This window comes from Dermacentor albipictus, chromosome 6 (genome assembly GCF_038994185.2).
Source record: "Dermacentor albipictus isolate Rhodes 1998 colony chromosome 6, USDA_Dalb.pri_finalv2, whole genome shotgun sequence".
Taxonomy (NCBI): domain Eukaryota; kingdom Metazoa; phylum Arthropoda; class Arachnida; order Ixodida; family Ixodidae; genus Dermacentor; species Dermacentor albipictus.
Window position 1 is genome coordinate 33,709,514 of NC_091826.1, and position 22,556 is coordinate 33,732,069.

Sequence of the window (22,556 nt, forward strand, 5' to 3'; positions counted from 1 at the left end):
CAACATGCTAAGCATATAATGAACGATGAGTACCAACAAATGGGATCTTGTTTTGAAATCGAACTAGAACTGAAGGAAACGAAAACGCAGGTTAAGATTGCGGTAGATTACGGTAGAGATTACGGTTACGTAGTACCCATGTAGTGGTTTCAATACCACTTTTCATCAGGCCTATAAGAAAGTGGCGGTCAGATGCAGCTGCATACCGATAAAGCATGTAGTTAAATTACAAATATTGCAACGAAATATTGCTTGCAACGAAGGTCGGCGCAAGCTGGCTGAGAGGGTTTGCTTACCTCCAGAGATGGCGCGTATACAAAGACACACACGTATCGATGCAGGACTTTCTAGAGGCTCCACAAATACACACAGCATCTATTTAATGACATTGCGTCATGCATAATGGCACAGGAAAGCTTCGAGACTCAGCTGCGTTAGTTACGCCAACTTCGAAAAGTAAACAGGAAGCTGCCATGGCACTTTTTGCAGGAAACAGGTGGCGCTTCATGCATCAGAAACCGAAACAGAAACTAGCAAAACCATTTTTTTTTGTAAGCGTTAATCTTGTTTTCGGCGCTCGGAACTTATTCCATTGGTTTGTTGCAGGACGTCCGTGTCATTGAAGGATTCAGTCCCAGTTTAAATGGTTTAAATTCTTCAAACAGTTTGTATTTTTTGCACCGCCAGTACACAGAAGCGTTTTATAACGATCTTTATTGATAAATCGATATGTGGCCATTGTTTATTGCGTTTTGAAGAGCACTCGCTTCGTCTTTCCAACAAGACGCGTAGGTTCGGCGCCCCGATTTGAATTTAAAGTGAGCTTTTGATAGCCTTACTTTATCCATTTACGCGCTGTATATGCGTTGTGACGCCTTTCACTAGTTTGCGACGACGCAGAGTATAACAGCGGAGTCCCGCTGTTTACCTTTAACATGTTAAACGAAGCAAAACCTCGGTAGTGCATCGTAATTTTTTTCTAAACATAATGCAGGCACCACTCGCACCGTTAAAGCATGACTGTTAAGAAGCATTTGCAGCAGCTCATTTGTCACTACGTTGGGGCGAGAATATTGCTCATCTGCCGCTTTACCTTTCTTTACTGCTCCGTATTTTTGTGTATCCGGATATTTTAATTTTATGCAAACCACCCCTTCCGTGTGAAAAAGAAAAGAATTTAAGGAAAGGAAGATGCAACAGTTGCAAGGAAGGTGCAACAGTTGTGTGAAATAAATAGTGCTTTACTAACATCTGTAGTGACCTGGTGATCGTGCGCCTTGGGCGAATTCATTTTGTGTAAAAATGTGTTCCGGCTACTTAAAAGGTAAGCGTGACGTTGTGGCATCAACTGCTATCTCTCTTGTTGAATGAATTTTCGACAATACATCATTGTCATGGTACCGAGGCAAAACACAACTGAAAGGCACCTTGCAACCAAAACGTTGCCTTTCAACATACGACAGGAACACAAACAAAACATTAGTGTATGCTTCAGTATACCTTATTTTTACAGCTATTTTGAGCTATAAAGCTTAGGTAGTTGTGAAAATGAGAGGCAACTGTGATGGATATAGAAGAGCATAGTGTGCTTGCATGACCAAGAAATTTTTTAAGGATGAAATATCAGTACTTGAAAACGGTGCATAAAAGTAGAGCACTGCATGGACACTTTTCCCTGGCCTGACCCGAGCCAGTGCCATGCACTGGTCCACCCTTGTCTAGCTCAGCTAGGTTTGTCCAGTTAGCCCTTGAGCCTCAGTGTAGCATGATCCACCTCTCTGTTGTTATGAAGATGCCAACTGCATATGTATTTGCTAGATACATATCTTGCTAAGCAGTTTTCCACTTGCGTTGCTGCCGACAAGTGGCAAAAAAAAATTTAATTTTTGGCAGCAGTGAATAATTTGCCGCCTTGCATTTTAGCTGTGGTCATAGTAATGCAAGCACAAAAAAAATTTAGAAAATTTCTGAGAGAAATGAAATTAACTGGACTGGACATGGAAGGAAATAAATTATGGATATACATTCACCAATTATGTTGCACGTTACGGTGTAGTCCAACTGACTAATGGTTTCCATTTAATTTCTTTATTCATTGTTCAAGCAAGTTGAATGAAGTTCTGTGATTAATTGCATAATTACATCAGCATGAATGAATTCTTGATTGAAAGTTTTCTTCAATAAATACTTGAAGGGGGGATGCTGCAAAATTTCTCATTAGTGAAGGGGATTTGGAAAACAGAAAAAAAATGTAATGTGTCACCGCAATGTCGATGAGATCGGTGGATGAATAGGCGACCAGAGTGTAGTGGCTCCGGTTTGAAGAGGGAAGGCAGGCGGCGGCAGATGGTGGTGGCGTTCTGGCCAGGCAGCTGGGCGTAGAACTGGGGGCCCATAGCCCGACTGCTCTCGTTCTGCCCATAGGCGCAGAAACTCGCTGGTTTCGAGCAGCAGTTCATGATCGGGTAGAGTGGCGAAGTCCAGGAATGGGTTGGCAGGAGGTCCCGGTTGGGTGAAGTCCTGGTGGCTCGGGTCCGAAACCTGCCGGCCGGTCTTGAACTCCCGGTCCGGTGGCCGACGTTCTCTTGGCGTCGCTTCCTGGAACTCTCCCTTCTTCTGCCAGCGCACCTTGCTTTTCTGCCGCTCTGGTCGATTTGTCCTTTCCTGATTGGCCCCTGGAAGCTCCGTGTATTCTTTTGATTAGATGCCTTTTCGTTTTATTTTGTTCTTCTAGTGCTGCGTGCTCACGTGCCGGACACTCTTCAACGTTGTCTTCCATCCAGTATAGAATTCGCCTCTGCGTGCACATTCTTTCTCGTCTGCTTCTTGTCTCTCCATCTACCGTACCATGTCACGCACTACACACCACACTATGTAGTACAGACATTCATATTATTACGATCTCATCGAGAGATGCTCAAGAGACGAGCCGCCGCGAGGAAGAGATGAAGTGTGTCTGGGCTCATGGCGTGAGCGAGTGTCGGCCTGGCTGTCTGGCTCCAGTGTAGATAGCATGTAAATAGCCTCTTTCATTTGTTTATTTTGTCTGTGTCTGTGCAACATTCTGGTGGAGGTTAGCGATCCCCGTCCTCTTCACAGCACTCCGAAGTGGTCGGCATATCGAGCTTGTCACCATACCTCCCGGTGATGAGACCGCATCTGCAACAGCTTCAGCTTGTCCGACTGCTCTTATCGTCATGGTTGCCCAACATCGTGACCCTGGTCTCTTCTGTGGCCTGGAGGGACAGGACGTTGATGAATGGCTCAAGCTCTATGAATGCGCCAGTGCTAATAACAGGTGGAATCCAACAATTATGCTTGCTAATGTAATCTTTTAACTCGGTGGCACCCCATGCGTGTGACTCCAAACACATGACGAGATAATGAGCTGGGACAGTTTCAAAGTAAAGCTACGAGAACTGTTCAGTGACCCCTTCGGGCGCAAGGTTGCCGCGAGAAAGGCTCTTGCGCCTCATGTCCAGACATCTACAGAGCCATACGTTTGATACATCCTAGACGTCTTGGCTCTTTGCCACAAAGCCCACGATACCATGTCTGAAGCCGATAAGGTGGCCAAAAGGCATCACCGACGATGCTTTCAATTTTTTGTTTTCGGCAACGTCTTTCCTATTGGCGCCATGATAAATGAATGCCGTCGCCTTGAATAAGCTAAGAGCCGCCGTATCACACACCACATCACGCAGCTACCCAACACTGCTGCTACGTCGACATGTGAGGGTCGACCACATCAGACGACCACCTGTGATGACCTAACCCGTATTGTTCACCGCCAGCTCGAGGCCACCTGTTGGCCAGCCTTCTCCGCGACACCTCCCGACCCGCCAGCAACCACAATTGCCAGGATTTAGGCCGTCGTCAGACAGGAATTTGAGAACATGGGTCTGAACTCTGTGTGTTTAACGACTCAACCCAGCGTTCCCCCATTCTCTAGCGGCCCTCCTTGTCCCCAGAACTCCTTTTCTGCCACATATCGCAACCTGTCCAAATGGCGTACCCCTGATGACAAGCTGATCTGCTTCCACTGCTGTCGCATCGCCCACTCGCTCGTCACTGCCGCAACCAATGGCCACCACCTCCTCGGACATACACCTGCGCTTATTCCTGCACCTTTGGACCTACTGTTCCCTATGCCACCAGCCTAGAACCCACTGCCGCTGATGCTCCACCTCCGAACCTTCGCTACAGCCACTCGCCCTCACCTCAACGCCATCAGTCTCGTTCGCCCCAGGCCCGTCGCTTCTCCTCGCCGCCTATCGCCTCCTGGATGCCACATATCGCAACCTGTCCAAATGGCGTACCCCTGATGACAAGCTGATCTGCTTCCACTGCTGTCACATCGACCACGTCGCTCGTCACTGCCGCAACCAATGGCCACCACCTCCTCGGACATACACGTGCGCTTATTCCTGCGCCTTTGGACCTACTGTTCCCTATGCCACCCGCCTAGAACCCACTGCCGCTGATGCTCCACCTCCAAACCTCCGCTACAGCCACTCGCCCTCACCTCAACGCCATCAGTCTCGTTCGCCCCAGGCCCGTCGCTTCTCGCCGCCTATCGCCTCCTGGATGCAGCCAAAAAACTAGGCACTACAGCTTCTGGAGGTGAAGCTGTGTTGTCGACCCTGCCCTCAAATTCTCTACTCATGTTACCTATGAACCAAAACTTTCTTGGCATTGACAGGTATCCTGTGTTACGTTCGACCAGCAGGGGCTGGCGATCTTTGAGGAAGGGACCGACGGAAAGGCGCCACCAGTTCTGCTGTGACGACTCGCTTTGAAAGGACGACCAGACATCAGTCCCCAGCCCATCGGTGCCACCATGGCTGTGGCGGCGACTGGTTTTGTAAGGAGGACAATGCGCCGTGTCCCCAACGGAAGGGCGCCGAGATGGCTAGACACAGTGGGCAGAGCAAGTATTGTTGGCGTGTACACCGTCAAGGTCTGCTTGGAGCAGGGGAGCTCCTGGAAGATATTTTGCGGTGCCGTCTCATGCAGCTTAGAACCCGTCTCATGTGTCAGTCAACGGACAGATGCGGCGGCCACTGACTGCAGGGTCAACTCTGGGATAAAGAGGTGCCTGCTCGGGTCAAGCACAGTGTCTGCGAAAACCCTCTCACCTCGGTGTGGTCAGTGCAACCTGTGCAGAAGTGAGTGCGTAGAAGAAGAAGAAGAACAACTTTATTGTAGAATAAAACGCCCAATGGGTGGAGCCCCTAGACAAGGGCCCCACTGGCTTCCGCGCGCCGTCTTGCTTGTCGGATGATGGCCCTTTGGACCTCTTCCTGTGAGCTGGACAGCGCCACCTCCCATTGTGTATGCTCCGTAATTTCTGTGTTTGTCTTTTGTGGATATGCCGTGCATGCCCACGAGATGTGGTCTAAGGTTGGCGTGGCTCTGCACCATGGGCATGTGTCCGTATATCTTTCCGGATGAATTTTATGGAGAATGTGCAGGTTTTTATATGTATAGGTTTGCAGCTTTCTCCATATAACCTGTTCTTCCTTAGTGAGATTCTTACCTGGGGGTGGTAGCTTCATTCTATTTCCTCTGTGATAGCTTAAAATTGCAGAGTAGTTCCGGTCAATCGGGATCGGGTCGTCAGAGGCTTCCTGTGAGCATCCGTGGGGTGTAGCATGCGCACAGGCTACTCTGTCAGCCTCTTCGTTTCCCCTGATTCCCTCATGACCGGGTATCCATAAAAGGTGAAATCTGGCTCGGGGTTTTATATCTTGCATAATCCTATAGGCTGCGGTGCATACTCGTCCCCTGAGGTAGCTTTTGCATGCCGCTTGAGAGTGATGGTTATTTGTTGTTGGTTTGGTTCCGTCGCTTTGATAGCAAGGGCTATTGCGATTTCTTCTGCTTCCACGATAGTGGTGTTGTGAGTGGAGGCGCTGATGATTTCTCTGCCCATGTAGTCAGTGACAGCAGCTACCGTTCTTTTCTGCCTGCCTGGGTATCTTGCCGTGTCCACGAAGCAGGAGTTTGGTTTGTCGCCGTGCGTTTTTTCAATGTATGCAGCTCTGGCTTCTCTTCTGCCTGCATGTAGAGTTGGGTCCATAATTCTGGGTATTGGCGCCACTTTGATGCAGTTTCTGATTATTGTGGGGATGGGCTTAGTTTGGTTGTGTTTTTCAAGGAGCTCGTGATACTCGAGTCTGCCAAGGAGTTTCCTACCCGTGGTCGTTTGTGCGAGTCTGTTTCTTTGAGTTATCAGCTGAGCGTCTGCCAGTTCCTCGAATGTATTATGAATTCCTAGAGACATGAGTTTTTCGGTTGGGGCGCACTGCGAAATTTGTAGGGCGATCTTGTAGGCTTTCCTTAAGTACGAAATTGATCGCATCCCTCTCTGTTTTCGTTAGCTGGTAATACGGCAAGCTGTAAATGAAGCGGCTAACCACCAGACTTCTTATTAGGCAAAGGGTGTCTGATTCCTTCATCCCCGTCCTTTTCGTGGCTACCCGCTTTATCATTCTCGCGACTTGTTGTGTTGCCGTCTTGATGAGGTTAAACTGACCCCCTCAAAGGCGGGTTGGTTACGATGACTTTGGACGCTCTGAATTGGTCGGCGGTGAACTGCTGTGTTCCGTCACCTAGGGATTTCGGGAGGACAGTGTATTTAAGGAGCTGTTGGCAGCTCTTCAGGGTGCATTCCTTTTTCAGTCATGTTAGACTGATGAACTGTAGCATTCTCATGCAGATACTGTAAATAAGTCCCAGATTCCTCGTTCTTGATGAGAACAAGTCTCTCCCTTCAACAACGTCCTCAGTGTGGATAAGTTTGATGACCGCATGGGCCAGCTACCATCTATTTCATGCCCGACTCCAACCATTACACCTGTCACTGCACTCATCGATGCAGGAGCACATCTTTCTATTATAAGTGCTGCCTTCCGACGACGACTGAAAAAGCACTTCACCCCAGCGTCAGCACGCGTTGGTCGCGTTGCGGATGGCGGTACTGTGCCTATCATCAGCATATGTACGGCATGTGTCAGCATCGCCGGCCGCCACACTCCTGTTTTCTTCACTGTAATTGCTCATTGCCCCATGACCTAATTCTCGGACTCGATTTTCTCTCTGCGCATTCTGCTCTTATTGACTGCTCTGCCAGTACCCTTTGCCTTGAGGTGCCGATTTTCGTAGAACCTTCTAACGCACCCCAGTGCCGCTTACGCCCCACCTGCTTTATTCGCCTGCCACCGAAGTCAACAGCCTATACTGAACTGTTGTGTTGCCCACCTGTTCCTGATGGCGAGTACCTCGTCACTCCCCTGCCCAACATTCCACTACAGTATGACATCACCGTGCCTCACAGCATTCTGACTGTTACTGCTAACCATACTCGCATGCCTATCTTTAACTTTGGATTGGGAAAGCAAATCCTACTGCAAGGTATTTGCCTTGTCAACATTGATTGTCTCGGCGACCATCACGTAGCAGCTTTATCAACCGATGGTTCTTCTGAGCTTAGCAGGCCCCTCGCACCAGCCTCGGGCACCGATGCCAACATAAAGAAAATGTTTGCGGTGGACCTGTTCTCTGCGCAGGCTGACGGCCTTTGCAAAGTATTATCGTCCTACCGAGATATTTTTTACTTCAAACGATTGCCCTTTAGGCCAGACACTCGCAGTCCAGCATTGGATTTCTACTGGCGATGCTACGCCTATTCACCGATGACCATATCAAGTTTCTGCATCGGAACGCCGAGTAATTCTAAGTGAAATGAACAAAATGATAGATAAAAACATCATTAAGCTTTCTTCGAGTCCCTGGGCGTCACCTGTGGTTTTGGTTAAGAAGGACGGCACGTGGCGCTTCTGTGTGGACTACCGTCATCTGAACAAAATTACTATGAAGGACGTCTACCCGCTGCCAAATATGCTCAATCAGCTTAGTAAGTTTTAAAAAGTAGGGTACGCTGTTCACTCTATAGAGAAATGTTTTGCATTCCTGGTTCATTGGCCTTGAGACGAAATTGACCTCACTGTACAGAACTATAACATGGTTGAACTTCAAAAGTTCCTCCCATGAGAATGCAAAGCTCTCCAGTAGGATGGGTGCAGTTGTCTAATGTGGCTATCACTAATATTACCCACAGTCAAGATTCTATGGCACATATGTTTCTTTGACTAAAAAGGCCAACTTAAAGCAAGATGTGTGTTTTAACACCATAGATCAGCAGCACATAAGCTCCACCTTAAATGTGCTTGTTCACCTAAATCTGCCTGCATTTGGAAAGGTAGTGCAAACCTTAAAATTAAATTAAATTGTGGGGTTTTACGTGCCAAAACCACTTTTGCCAAAACCACTCAACATATCAAACGGATATGTTGAGCCAACAATGTGGACTGATTGTATAAGGCGAGCAAGCTGCAGAGAATTGCTAAGCTTGATGTGCAAACCTCATTTCTCAGGCAAATAAACTGTGCAATGTCTTGTTTTATTATTGATGACTGCTCTGCCAGTCTGCCTGAGTTGTCATTTTTTTGTATTTATCATAAAGCAGACAATTTCATGTTTTTGTAGTTGTGTGACACAGAGTCATTTGTTTCTTACAGCTGTCGTCTTCTCGGAAGCAGGCACTGATGCTTGGAGACCTGCAGAGCACAAACTGCAGCATGTATGCCGAAATAAACAGCTGTTGCCTATTTCAAATAAAAACAATGTCAGGCAAGGCCCCTTTTTGCTGTACTGTGCTTGCAAATTGCAAAGCAATGATAAGACACAATGTAGAAAGAAACATTTTCTTTTATTTGGCAGACATTAGAGAGGCATAAAAAAAAAAATATTGAGCAGCCTCAAGTCAGTCACTACACCAAGCAGCTCCACTGCAATTCACATGACCTAGGAATCCCAGCCATACAACCGAATGATTATTCATATAAGTGACGATCAAGATCATTCTTCACTTGAATGTCACGGAGCGCTGTTCAGTAACAGCAGTCAGTTTGTGTCCCTGCAAGCAGGAATATTAATTCGTGTTTTGGTTATTGGTGACATAACGAAATTTATAGTTTTCTGGCCCATCAGATGTTTGAATCGGAAATAAATTCTCCAAAGATGTACACCTTGTCAGCGGTACATGCAGAATGATTTGAGGTGGCCAGAGACTTTTGAGTGGGACTTCGGTATCAATGGAGGTATAATGTGTGTGCATGCTTCAGTACCAGGGAGATTGGAGGCAGCATCAAGGCAACCTATAGGCACTGCGTGAAAAATCTTGAAAGCTACACTATTTGCTAATGCTCTTCTGCCCTCTGCACTTGATAGAATACTTTCCAGCTTTAATTTCAATCAGAAAAGAAATTTGGTATTTTCTGATGCTACCTTGACATGCAAACAAGTTTTTGTCATGTAGGAAGAGGAGGGGGGTTACGTTAAACTACACCACAATTTACAAGTTTTTCAGCGTCCTATTTCATGTGTGGTACACTTTCTTTAATTTGGCTTGCTGACCTGGCAGTTGCATAGTCTTGGGCCAGGGATGACTGGATGGGAGAAGACAATGAGGAGTACTGTTCATTGTTTAATATGCACTTGTGTAATATAATATGTAAAAATAAAAAAAACGAGTGATATTTTTATGCTTTAAGCGTTTTGCAGAGTGAAATAAAGTTATAACGAATTTTGTTTTTTTCTAAGAGATGAGAGAAGATGGTGTTGCTTGCTCATGATGTTGCTGGGATACCCTAGTACCTAACTCATAACTCTTTAGTGCAGTGAAGATCACCAGGTAGAAACCACATCAATTTTTAAGAGTTATGAATCTTCAGCATGAAAGTAAATTAGTGCTTTATTTTATTGGATATGTTCCCCTTTTGGAAAGTCCTGTGAACAAAATGAAAATCAGCAAAAGGAACAAATAAGGATTTGGAACAAGCATGCTATCAACACAACTAATGCAGAAGTAGAATTTAGTCACACTACATACCAATAAGGACAGTGTAGGTGTGAGAACGTCGCTGATTACTTTTCCACCTATGACAAAGGAAAAAGTATACTCCAGTAATTCAGATGAGAACACAATTCTTGTTACACCAGGTGTGGCGAGCCCGGGAGACAGCAAGAGCCGCAGGAGTCCTGGACTAAGGGCGCCTCCCACACAAGCAGAAATACACCTGCTTTTCCTTTCTTTTCTTTAATACAATAGTTTACCTGACTTGGAGGCAGTTTTATCTCGGGAGCTCCTATCTGAATACATGGGAAAAGAGAAATAGTTTTTCTCTGAAGCCAGCAACGGAATTCGATGAGGTTGGTTACAAGTTAAAAAAAAAAACTGAAATGTAGCCACTGTTTTAGGGGGCAATGTTTTGTGGCAGGAAATTTTGAAAATCGTGAAATTAAAAAGACTTTTGTATGAAGTTTACAACTTGATACAAAAGCTATGACATTGTAAACTTCGTGCTTATATTTTTTAAGCTTACTGACTCTCAGCAATTTTTCCTAAATATTCAAGGTCCTAAATCAAAATTATGCAGCCTAGAATGACTAAAATTTAACTTTTTCTCTCAAATGCAACAAATTTCATTGAAATTATTCGGGTAGTTGTCTCAAAAGCATTTTACATGTATTTGAATAAAGAGATTAGAGTTGGCACTGAACTAAAGCATCCTCCTCAAGGTAAGCACGTCAATTCTGGCCGTAAGGCCAGTTATCAATCGACACTCTACGCTATAAAGGAGAATTGCCTTTTTTTACACTTTTCCAGCAATTCCAACTTAGTAGCATGCTTAACTGAATGCAGCTAGGAATAAGGAAATTTGACAATATTTAGTTTATGTGCAGAATTAATGCATTTGTATGTCACTGAATTTTGGCCTTCATGAGCATTCATATCCTTGAATTTTTTTCAATGTTGAATCTAACATTTGAATCAATTGAATCAAAGCAGCCATCAGGCCACCAAGCAACGTAAGGGCAAATAAGAACTTCATGTGGAAGCACTTAAAAGGTCTGTTCAATTCACCTGCACAACTGTGAACCAGTTAACGGAGGTTTACAAGAAGTTCAGAAATTGTGCAGCTTGTTTCTGCGGTGCAGGCACAGCACAACACTCGAAACGAATGGCAAGGTGCAGATTCGGTGCAGGCGTTATGTTATGCCCGATTAATGTGCACAGAGTGCGTACATTTGAAAGATCGTGAACTACAAGTATCAGCTTGTGGGCCTAACTACAAACCACACTTGTAGACACACAAGACGTGCGTAAGCGAGCTTTTAATGGCGCTTGCGCCCATGTGCTGGATTTTCTGCTGCACTGCTGCGTCGCACCTGTATGCCTGTACCAAGTCGGCACTGACAGCGGAGTAGGTGCAGCAAAATCATGAACCAGCCCTGCACCTTTTGAAACGAACGGAGTGGTTCAGCGGGCGCCACTGGAACAAATGGCTGGGTGCAACACGTCGTGAACTCGTTCAGGCGGTGCAGGCGAATTGAACGCACATTCAGGGACGCTATAACATAAAATGATTTAAAACTGTTTTGATTCCAATCTCCTGACATCAAATTTACGTAACCACCGGTGCAAGCATTGGGCGGTGACCTGCAGCGTGGTCTGAACAACCCAATCAAACACTCTCCTCGTTTATAGGAGGTCACCTTTGTTCACTTTCAAAACCAATAACATTGCCTACACTCAGCGGTTTTTCTTATCTAATTGGCTGACAAGAGGCAAGGAGTATGGTCTAGTGGAGAGGGTTTCGATGGGGCTGAGCCAGCACAGTAAAAATAGATAACCGCATGAAGAGGGTGGTGCTGGTTTCTCCGATTGGTCCGCTTCACCTTACTTCGCTTGCGGTGGCTGGTCGAAAATCGTGGCGGCTTGTAACAGAAGGATAAGAAGGGCGCTAAAACGGATCCTCAGCAAGGAAGAGTTGGCAAAGCGATGCTGTATACATGCCGCAAGGGCTCGATAACGTTTTACTGTCATGCAAAAAGGTTTATCATGTGAAAATAAATACATGCTGACCGGCAGGTGCGAGTAGCGAGGGCCTGAGCGATCGGCGGGCAGCCATCTTCTATTCCTTTCAGAACGGGGCAGTCTCTGGCTATTCAGAAAAATTTTCAGTTTTGTTCGGCATATTAATGCATTTTTTTTCGCGTACACGTCACTTTGATGCAGTGAGTTTTTGCTGTTTTGTGAGGTCGCGTGACAGACAGGCGAGGTGGGTGTCGCCCAAAAACATTGAACCAATAGCAGAGGGCTAATGGTGAAAAGGCGTTGAATCAGGAATAATTATTTTTCTTTTGTGCGGTTTAATCATTCATTATCAGTGTGTACATGTATATCAGGTGGAGAGCCATCACGGTTTTCGTGACGTCGCGCGACAGACGAGTGAAGTTTGGAGTGGCCTGAAAAAGTTTTGACCAATCGTGCTGGGCTGATTGCAGAATTTCATTTTGTTATAGCACCGCAGGATTCTACAGGGGGCCATAGAATTAGACTTCCATGCAGATGGCCAACCTCGCAAGGTTCACACGGCTGACGTAATGAAGTCAACCTAAGCTGATCTCAACCTCCCAAAGTGATGCAACATTGGTTGGCTGTTAAAATTTTTTAGCTATGGCAGTGGCAACCTCATGGACAAATTGGAGGTTGAGTGAGGTCGAATGCTCGGTGAGGTTATATTTCACAGCAGCTGATGTGCACATTTCCACCTCATGAATAAATATGTGGAAAGTTTTATGATTTTACTGATATGAAGGGGTAATTATTTAATACAATAGATCTGGAAGTGGGCTTCACCCCAAGCCATCTGAGGCTTTGTTTTCAGTTTTTATAGACAGCTCTCATCACATATGAAGCATAGGTGTACATTTCTTTTGCTTTACTTCAGATGTGTGACACCACCGCAGTTGGATATCTTGCATCGGCCTGTATCCTCTGACCTTACTTTTAAAAGACAGTGAGTCACATGCCAAACTTCTTCCTCGTCGAGTATTCCTGCTCTAAACTAACAAATGACAGTTGTTGCCTCTCATTCAGTGTTGGCCAAAGACACCTAGCCAGAATCTTGGTACTGAATAATGAAACTGCGCAAGACATTCTTCTTCTGGTATGTTGCCTGTAGGCAACAAATGTCAAGAAAGGGCTAATGAGAAATAAATTAAAAACTGAAATACAGTAGAACCTCGTTGATACGATCTTCACAGGAACTGGAAAATAAAGTGTCTCATAGGAAAATCCTATCATCCAACATATTATCCAACCAAATTGGATTTTCGGGAAAAGAAAAACAAAACTTAACATTTCGAAAAATGTATTAAGCAGAATCGTATCGAGGTTCCACTTTATAAAAAGAAACGACACTGAAATTGGCTGTAGAAAAGTTAGTAAATTACTAACTGCGCTCTGAAGCTTGTCACAATTTTTTCTAGAGTTTAGAAGTCTAGGACCTTGATTTAACGCAAGAAATGAATAGTCAAAAATATTGTTACGGTGAAGGGAAGGAAGAAGTTGGATTAGACTAGACGAAGTCTGGCAGTTGCCTGAATGTCATTAACATCAGTTGTAAATGTACATTATTTTACACTTGTGGGCCTGCTTTTTTCCTGCAACATTTTGGTGGAGGTGCTGGGTACATTCACGGAACTTCGCAGCGGACATCATCTACCTGCCGCCACAATGGCAAATCAACCGGACGATACCGATGCAGACTCGGACATCAGTGTACTATCCCTCTCCGGCTTCCTCCATATTGGCGACGAGCAGCGGAAAGATCCTGTTCTTCGAACACTTATGGAACGCCTAAGCTCCTCGCCCAATGACCCATCCCTCCGGATGTTCACCTTGCGCGATGGAACTTTATACCGTTGCAGCGTTCGTCCAGACGGCCCGGAGCTCCTCCTAGTCGTTCCCAAGCACCTTCGACTCGCCTTGCTCCAGCAAGTTCACGACGCTCCTTCTGGCCCGGCATTTATCGCTCTGTGCGCCGTTATGTCGCTTCTTGCGACCTGTGTCAGCGCCGAAAGGCGCCTGCTATGCCTCCTGCTGGTTTGCTGCAACCAATTGATATCCCTAAAGAGCCCTTTTACTGGGTGGGCCTAGACCTCCTTGGCCCCTTTCCAATTTCCATCAAAGGAAACAAATGGATAGCTGTAGCAACGATTATGCCACGAGATATGCCATCGCACAAGCACTACCAACCAGCTGCGCTACAGATGTCGCCGACTTCTTACTATACGACGTCATCCTGCACCACGGCGCCCCTCACCAGTTGCTGATGAATCGTGGCCGCTACTTTCTATCGAAGGTCGTCGACGATCTGCTCCGCTCCTGTTCTACAGAACACCAGAGTGCTACCGCGTACCACCCTCAAATGAACGGCCTCACCGAGCGACTCAATCGCAAGCTAACTGAAATGCTGGCCATGTACATTTCCGACGATCACCGCGACTGGGACGTCGCTTTACCATACATCACTTTTGCATACAACTCGTCCCGTCACGACACTGCCGGATTTTCACCATTTTACCTGCTGTATGGCCGCGACCCCACCTTGCCCTTTGACATGTTGCTACCTTCCGCAGTACAATCACCCAGCACTGGTTACGCTCGCGATGCTATTGACTTAGCCGCCCAGGCCCGAGAAGTAGCCCATTATCGCCTCACAGTCTCGCAAGCTTCTCAAAAGCGACGCTATGACCTTCGGCACCGAGACTCCCATTTTTCACCTGGTTCCCTTGTCCTTCTCTGGACGCCTTCACGTTGCGTCGGCTTGTCGGAAAAACTACTGTGCCGTTATTCTGGTCCGTACCAGATCTTACACCAGCTTTCCAACGTGACATGCGAGATCGCCCCAGTCGGTCAGCCTTCAGTGCCTTCCAACCTCATTGGCGATGTTGTTCACGTCGCCAGGCTGAAGCCCTATGTCCCCCCATTAAGTGATGCCCTATATCTTGCACCGGGACAGAGCTACCCCGCCGGGAAGGTGACGTTACGGTGAAGGGAAGGAAGAAGTTGGATTAGACTAGATGAAGACGAAGTCTGGCAGTTGCCTGAATGCCATTAAATCAGTTGTAAATATACATTATTTTACACTCGTGGGCCTGCTTTCTTCCTGCAGCAATATCATGTAAGTACCCCTTTAAAGTTCAACATCTTTAGACGTATTTCTGCACATTGAGACGTAGTATTTACCGAAGACATAAGACTCTTAACAAAGCATGTTTCAGTCTTGCAGGCAAACCAAACATTTACAGTGGTGCACCTTCAAATGGTGCAGTCAATTCTATGGACCTAATGCTTGTATCTTGCACACCTGCTCAAGCCAGAGGCAGGAAATTAGGACAACCTCCAAAACATTTCAATGATCTCTTTCTGAAAGGGAGAAGTGTGTTTTATCCAGCAATTCTTGACATAGCCAGAGTGGTCTAAAGGTAAATTGACAACTATGTTCCTCACGAGCCCTGATTCACACTACAGGTGTTATCGGCCCCACCACGGTACACGCGTCTGTCGGGACAGAGCATTTCCTTGCCGATTTCTCCGCAGAAACAAGACGCTATCGACATTTGCTGATGCTCTAAACATCATCAGTATCCTATGTTAGAGGAGAAAATGGTGTGAAAACCCTCTATTTTCACAGATACAGGTTCCGTAACATTTTGTGCCGAGACATGACAGGATGGGTCAAATGTGTGAACCAGAATTAACTTACAATGGCACTTGAACATAAGATAAGTTAGAGAAACATTGCTGTAGACAGATGAAAAAAAAAAAACTAAAACTTTTCACCTGTAGACACAGGTGAAAAGTTTTAGATAATGATGCCAAAGGACAGACACCATTGCTTGTAATGCTACAGTAGAAGCACAAGGTGAGATTTTCAAGATCATATGCTGGAATCTAAACCACACAAGGCAAGCAAAGCCCACCTGCCAACTGTGTTCACAGCAGCCTACACATATTGTCAACACACGTGACGTTTCTGTGGCCAACATACCATGGCGGTTGTGCCAGGATGATTGTGGACGCAGATGGCAACGTAGCCAAAGCATTCTCGCCTTGAGCGCCTGCTGCATAAACCATTATTGCGTCTGGAAGCGTCCGCAACCTCCATGAAAGTGTTACAGAGGAAAAGAGATGCACCAAATATATTTACTGAATATTTACAAAAACTGTAGCAGCTGACAAGATAGTACATAGCACGCAAAATCCAAAAGTGTTCCCTTTTTCATCAGCCTTTTAAAGTATGCTTTCTAGATCACTAGACTTTATCTAAAGCAGGAACAATCGATCAATCCTCTTAAAAAAAAAGACAATACAGCACTGACATGGGTACTCACATGAATGAGCCCACTTCATGTGTCGACCACTCGAATCTGTTTTAAACACAGGCCTATTTCCAAAGCTCCAACTGCAGCGCACTTGCTTTTGAGATATGTAATTTAATTTGGGCTAGTTGATGGGTCTTAAACGAATGCACAGTGCAAAACAAAATATAGATGGAAGTGACAATGGTGCACAGAACCGTCTTCCAACTGTTTCTATTAGAGCATAACCTCCCTATAGCAGCGAAGCAACATATAGGGAACTGACAGTTAAACTGAAAAAAGTGCCAGTCCTGATTACACTCCCTTAGGCATTCACATATTTTTTAATGATATCCCATTCATGCACTGCGTGCACAAGAGACTATTTAAATATGACAAGCCTTTGGTGCAACTTAGAATGAACAGGGGTTCCCTGCAGTGCGATTAGGTGACAAGTTTGGTTCAGTACATATTGATTGGTTTAATTGCATGGTATTTATATAATTGTTATTTTTACAATATAGTTTGCCTACTGACTAATGCGAAATTTCAGTGCAGCTCTATACATGTATCCATCTCGCAATATATTGGCTAGCATGGACAATCTGTCTCATGTGGCACTTCGCAAACAAAGCGAAGTGTGGCGCGACTGCGTTGCTAATTGGAAGACCACGAGAGCAGCACATGGGTGATGCGTGGGCGCAATTCACAGCAGCTGCCGCAGACAGACCTCTGCTCATGCAGCGCTTTGTTTCCATACAGATGATGCGCACTAGTGTGGTATAAAGGCATCCAAGATTTTCCTTCCTAGGAAACATCTAATGAAGCAATAGCTCCTAAGAAGCCCACTATCCAAAATAATCAAGAAAGGAATAGAGAAAAATGTCACAGAAAACCACATCAAACTAGGTCAGAGCACCAAAAGGTGACCAACATTCTAGGCCTTGCCCTTGGAAAAAGTCTTGCAGCAATGTTAATTGAGCACAAATGATATACAGGTATTCTATGGAGTGATGTCAAGGCTCGAACACTGAGCTCTGCTCTTCTGCAGGACCTTGGTGATGCACATTTTAAATGCCATTCTTCTGGCTACTATGGTTTCCAGGAAAATTGGTCATCCTTAAGAGGACAGGACACCACCATAGTGCATTTTCAGGCATATTACTTGCACTAGCATACAAAACAATTAAGGTCTACTGACAATGAACATTTGCGGCAGGACACAATAGCAATGACAGTATTTGGCAGGATGTTTAGACAACAGACTAAAAAGAGTGGACTGGAGGTGAAACCAGTTCTTTTGGTGAAGTATTTAGCTCGGCTTTAAACAGTGCATTGCTTGCATATAGGGCAACATACTTGTCATGTGCAATTTTGTAACAGTGTACTTATGATGGAAAATTCTGATCAAAACCACACAGTGGCATGGTGAGGCAAGTGGACAACACAGTGGTTTTAAAGCATTGTTTCGTGCTGAGTACTAAGTAGCAAGTTCGGTATTCCCGCACAGCAGCCAGGTTAATAAGATCAAAAATGGGAATAAAATGTCAAACCAAGTGACAAAGCATAAGTGAGACCTACAAAGTTTCAAGGTTCTTTGAGTCATGTATGCACCTTGTTGGCAAATGTGTTAACTTTCAACGCAGAAAAAATGTTGTCATTGGAAACAACTTGTCAAAGATAATCACTTGTTTATCAACAAAGCGAGATTTTATCACACAAAAGTTCAAAAAAGCCTGCTTAAAAAATTTAAAACACCAGTAATTTTGACCTTTTTTTACACTGAACACCCTGTGATTAAACTGTCTATGGCATCTCTAGCATGTCATGCGGACCAACACCTAGGCAAGAGACAATGCCAGCAACTGCTGCAGAATAGGTGAAAGCAGAGAAAACAGTGATGGCACGAAACAGGCTGTAGCATTACAAAAAGAAAATGCACAAGTTTGATGACAAATGATAAAAAAAAAATACAATTCAGCTCCCTTCCACTATGTGAAGATGGAAGACCAGCTGAAGCTGTACTTGTTGACAAGTATATTGAGTTATATATGGTTAATTGCTATATTGATTAAATAAAGAAACATACACACAACTTCGTTATCTTTGATATTCTATTTACTTTGTCACCATGGTAACCATTGCTTTGTGGTCACTGTGATATACTGCAATTGGTCGATGATGCTTTCGTGCCCACTCCCGCTTCTGTTTGCAAAGGTGATCCTCACGGGCACGCTGTTCTTCATCGGTTACAGAGCAGCTATCTGACATTATGGATCTGCAGACAAGACAGGTCTGGCTATAGCAGCTGCCCGTTGCCTTCACGCTGTTGCTCACACCGGTGCTCTTAACATGCACATCATTCTTCTTCAGTACGGGCTAGACGCGTCCTGGCCATAGCAGGACCAAAGTAAAACTGCTGATAACATCGCTAGAGTGATGTCGACTTCACAAGAAAACGAGGCACAGACATTGGTGGGTACACAATGACGTTTTATTATTCTGCCATCCACTCCAGAGCCACTGAGCACTGCTGGCGCACAGCAGGCTACTGTGGATTCAGTTTTGTCGACGCAACTTTTTTCTACACACCCTGTCGATGTATGCACTATTGGTCGCGGTCAGAACCTAGCCATATACAGCTTCGCTGTAAAAATAGCAGGGGAAACGGAAGCAGCCACGTTCAATGCATCACAAAGGAATGCAGCAAGCAAAAAGATGCGGTTTCTGCAGCACAAGCCATGACCTTGTACAGCTTGTGGCAACAAAATGCAGCACAAGCAGATAGCTCAATCACTTCGCAGTTGTTCTAGCCTTGTGAACTGGAGCAACTGGCTTTCCTGTCCAGGAAGCACGGGCAACGACACTGCACACATGTTGGTAATATCAAGCTTTGATGCAGACATAGTAATGTGTGGTGAGGAATTAAGTGTAATCTTTGTTTCCACTTCTGCATGAATTTTGTGGAAGTGCTGGAGGGTCAAGGTTTTATACAGCTATTAATTTATGTATGTGGTCTAATAAACCATTGCAAAGTGAATGTGTGGCATCAGCAACAGATAGCCAGGCACTATCACAAAAAGAAGCAAAATAATGCTAGGTTGTCGAAAGTTGCGAAATTCTGGAAGAGAGAGAGAAAAGGACAAGACTGCATCGATCAATTGGACATGACTGAAGGCATGCACGGTATGTTGAGCAAGAAGCGGACAGAAAGAGTACAAGGAAACGCATGAAGGAGAACAGTCTGACAGTGTGTGAAGGCAAGAGCATCACATGAAAAGAAAAATTTGAAGAAAGTAGCAAATAAATGGGGAGCTCAGATGCCAAGGAGCAAGAATTTTCTGCTAGAAATATTATTGCTGTTGTGCCTTAGCCCTGGTGCTGCAAATGGAAGGTGGAAGAAACAAGTACAGTACAAGTTGAAAAAGTGTTGTGGCAAGAGTGAGCGGCATTAGATCGGTGCCTCATCAAAATGATTGAATTTGCAGTGCTCATCTGCACTCAACAAAGCGTGCTAACCTGTACTCCTGGAAGTGTGTGAGCTATCTCGAGATGAAATGTGCAATCAGCCAGCTCTTCCAGATTCAGAAAAGACTTAAGACCAGAGGAAAATTTTTAAAACTACAAGACGGCAACCTGATTTGATAAATCTTATTTTGAATGTTTCCAGTAGAAGCACTTGCACCAACGGAAACTAAGCTGCATTAAAGGTTGGACTTCAGAAAGTGAATCAACACTACACCAACGATAAATGCACTTCCACTACATGGATGACTTGCCTTGTATGAAAACATTCTTTCACCTTTTGCTCTCCTGTTCGCCACGTAACCATTGCGGACTAAGACGAAGTCTCACTGTTTGGTGCAATGCGTTTGTCACTGGCTGACCACAAATTAATCGCTGTCAATGTTGTGTAATAAAATTAAAAAGTTCTCTTCAGCTCCTACTTTGTGACTAATGAGCTGGCTGCGCTTACATAGGTGCGGATCCACCTCCAGAGGGTCACCACTGAATTGCATCTTTGTTTTTTTCTTTTTTTACAGGAGCGTGGAGGGCTGCATTAATAGTGTTTTCTCACTGACTGCACATATGTTACCAGGCTTTTTATTAATCTTTTAAATCACCCACACAGGCGTACGTTATCCTCTTCATTTAGTAAAGAGGGCTAAACATCGACAAAATGATGCAGCTCAAATAGCTTGAACGTGTATGCGCTTTCTATCCGCAGTGATAGACAACATGGCTCGAGCGTTGCATAATGCCGTTTGCCTAAATCCAGCTTCGCTGCAGGGCCCCAATGTCGCGCAATGTATTGCGGCAAAGTATACCAAGAGTGGAAAGCGGCCAGTCAGAGGATACAGCGTGATGTACGTGCCCAATTGCCGTCACGTCTCCTGCCGCAGTACAAGCACAGAGACTCCGAACAAGTGTACTGGCAGGCATTCAGAGCTATTTCGCATGCGGTTGTAGCGGTCTGAGCCCTTGTTTCGCCCACATAGAGCGCCCCGTATATGAGCTAGACATCGTAACAGCCGGGATTATTAATTACCCTTGCGCACAAGCACCTCAGAAACGCTACGAATCTGCACCACGTAACCAATATCAGAGTTATTGTACAGCTTTCACAACGGTCTACTGTTATGAAATTGCATGACGACCACTTTTCTTTAGCATAAATGTGTTCCGTATTCATCCGCAGGGCGTAGTGTTTTGCCAGTGTGGCTCTCACAACGATTTACGGCTCAGATTGCATGGCGACGCAAGTTTTAGTACTTACACATACAGAGTACAAAATTTCCATTCCCACGAATCTCCAAGTGTGTTGTATGCTCAGTTACATTAAGAACTAATGCATCGCCACGGCAGTTGAATTCGTAAACTGTTTCCGTTCCCGCGATTCCCCTGAAGTGTGTGATATGCTGACCTTGATCAACGACACTAATGAACAATGCATCGGCACGACGTCATACTTTGCCACTAAAGTCCTCCGAGAAGACACCTCACTTCCAAGCGTATCCCCTGCGACTATAAAATTTAATATGCTACCGTCGCAACAAAATAGCAACAAACTCACCTCGGACGCGGCTTTGACATCTTGCCGCCCACGCATCCTGTCGATTCTGTGCTGCAAGCTCGGCTAGGGACAAACGGAGCAAACGGTTTTCTTCCCCGTAGTACCTAGGCGAAGAGAAATTTTGAGCACCAAAAGTCCCCACATTTCTCTCTCGCAACTACTGCTCCTCGCGCGTGCGCAGAAAGAGCGGTGAAATCCATTTTCGATGTGCTCGTGTGACTTTGCAACGTCGGTGAGTAAAACGGCGCCCGCAGACGGCGCTACAGCGTTTCTGCGCAAAACGCAAACGCGCCGCTAGAAACAGAGTCAAGATGGAGCCGAGGGCAGCGCTAAAGCGCAACTATGGTGGCTACCGGAAGGGAAAAAGCGCGACGATAAGCTGGCTCTTTATTTTATGACGCCAACTTCGACGCTCGTTGCAAAGGACGACCCTGACAACGACACATTGGCTCGCGATGCTGGGCTAGACTTCAGCGATTTATGCACTGATGAACGTGAGCTGTTGCTGGAAGCTCGCGCTGCCGGCGTCGTTGCGTACGACTACGGCGGCGGCCTGCTTTGAAAGGCACTCCACACGAGCACACTACGTGATTTTTCTGCTCTTTGCCAGCGCATTGGGGCAGAGGTACGGCACTGAACCACTTCGAACGGAGAGGTTCACTCGTTGGCACACATTGATAAGTAACGTTGGATTCGCCGCTGCGACTGCCCTTGGCCAAGTTCCGCGGACCGATCACGCATCCCACGACATAATATGGACGTGGCATTCTCGCTGCTTGTTCCAAATGCAAGTTTCGCGAGCCAGCAGGACCACCGCAGCACGACGCGATAACGAAAAACTGAAACTCAAAGTGCGCGCGGCGCAATGTCGAGCGAAAACGAAACCTTTCCATCACCCATACAACTGAAGCTTAACGTCAAAGTGCTATTTTTTCTTAGAATCCAATATAAGTAGACAAGTAGCATTTTCTTCCGTCTTATAATTAATGAAATAATCTTTTTAATACGAGTAGTTCAGTAATTGTGAAATAAATTGTGATGAGGAGTGCCTTTGTCATGGGGCTAGTACCAAAATGTCGCTGGAGCGTCTCAAATCGTGTCATCCATTTGCCTCAATTCCTCGGTTGCTAAAGCTCTGTTCGCGAATTATATTGACGCCTTAGACGTTCTAGAGCATTGCTTTATCACTTGAACTTGACTTCAT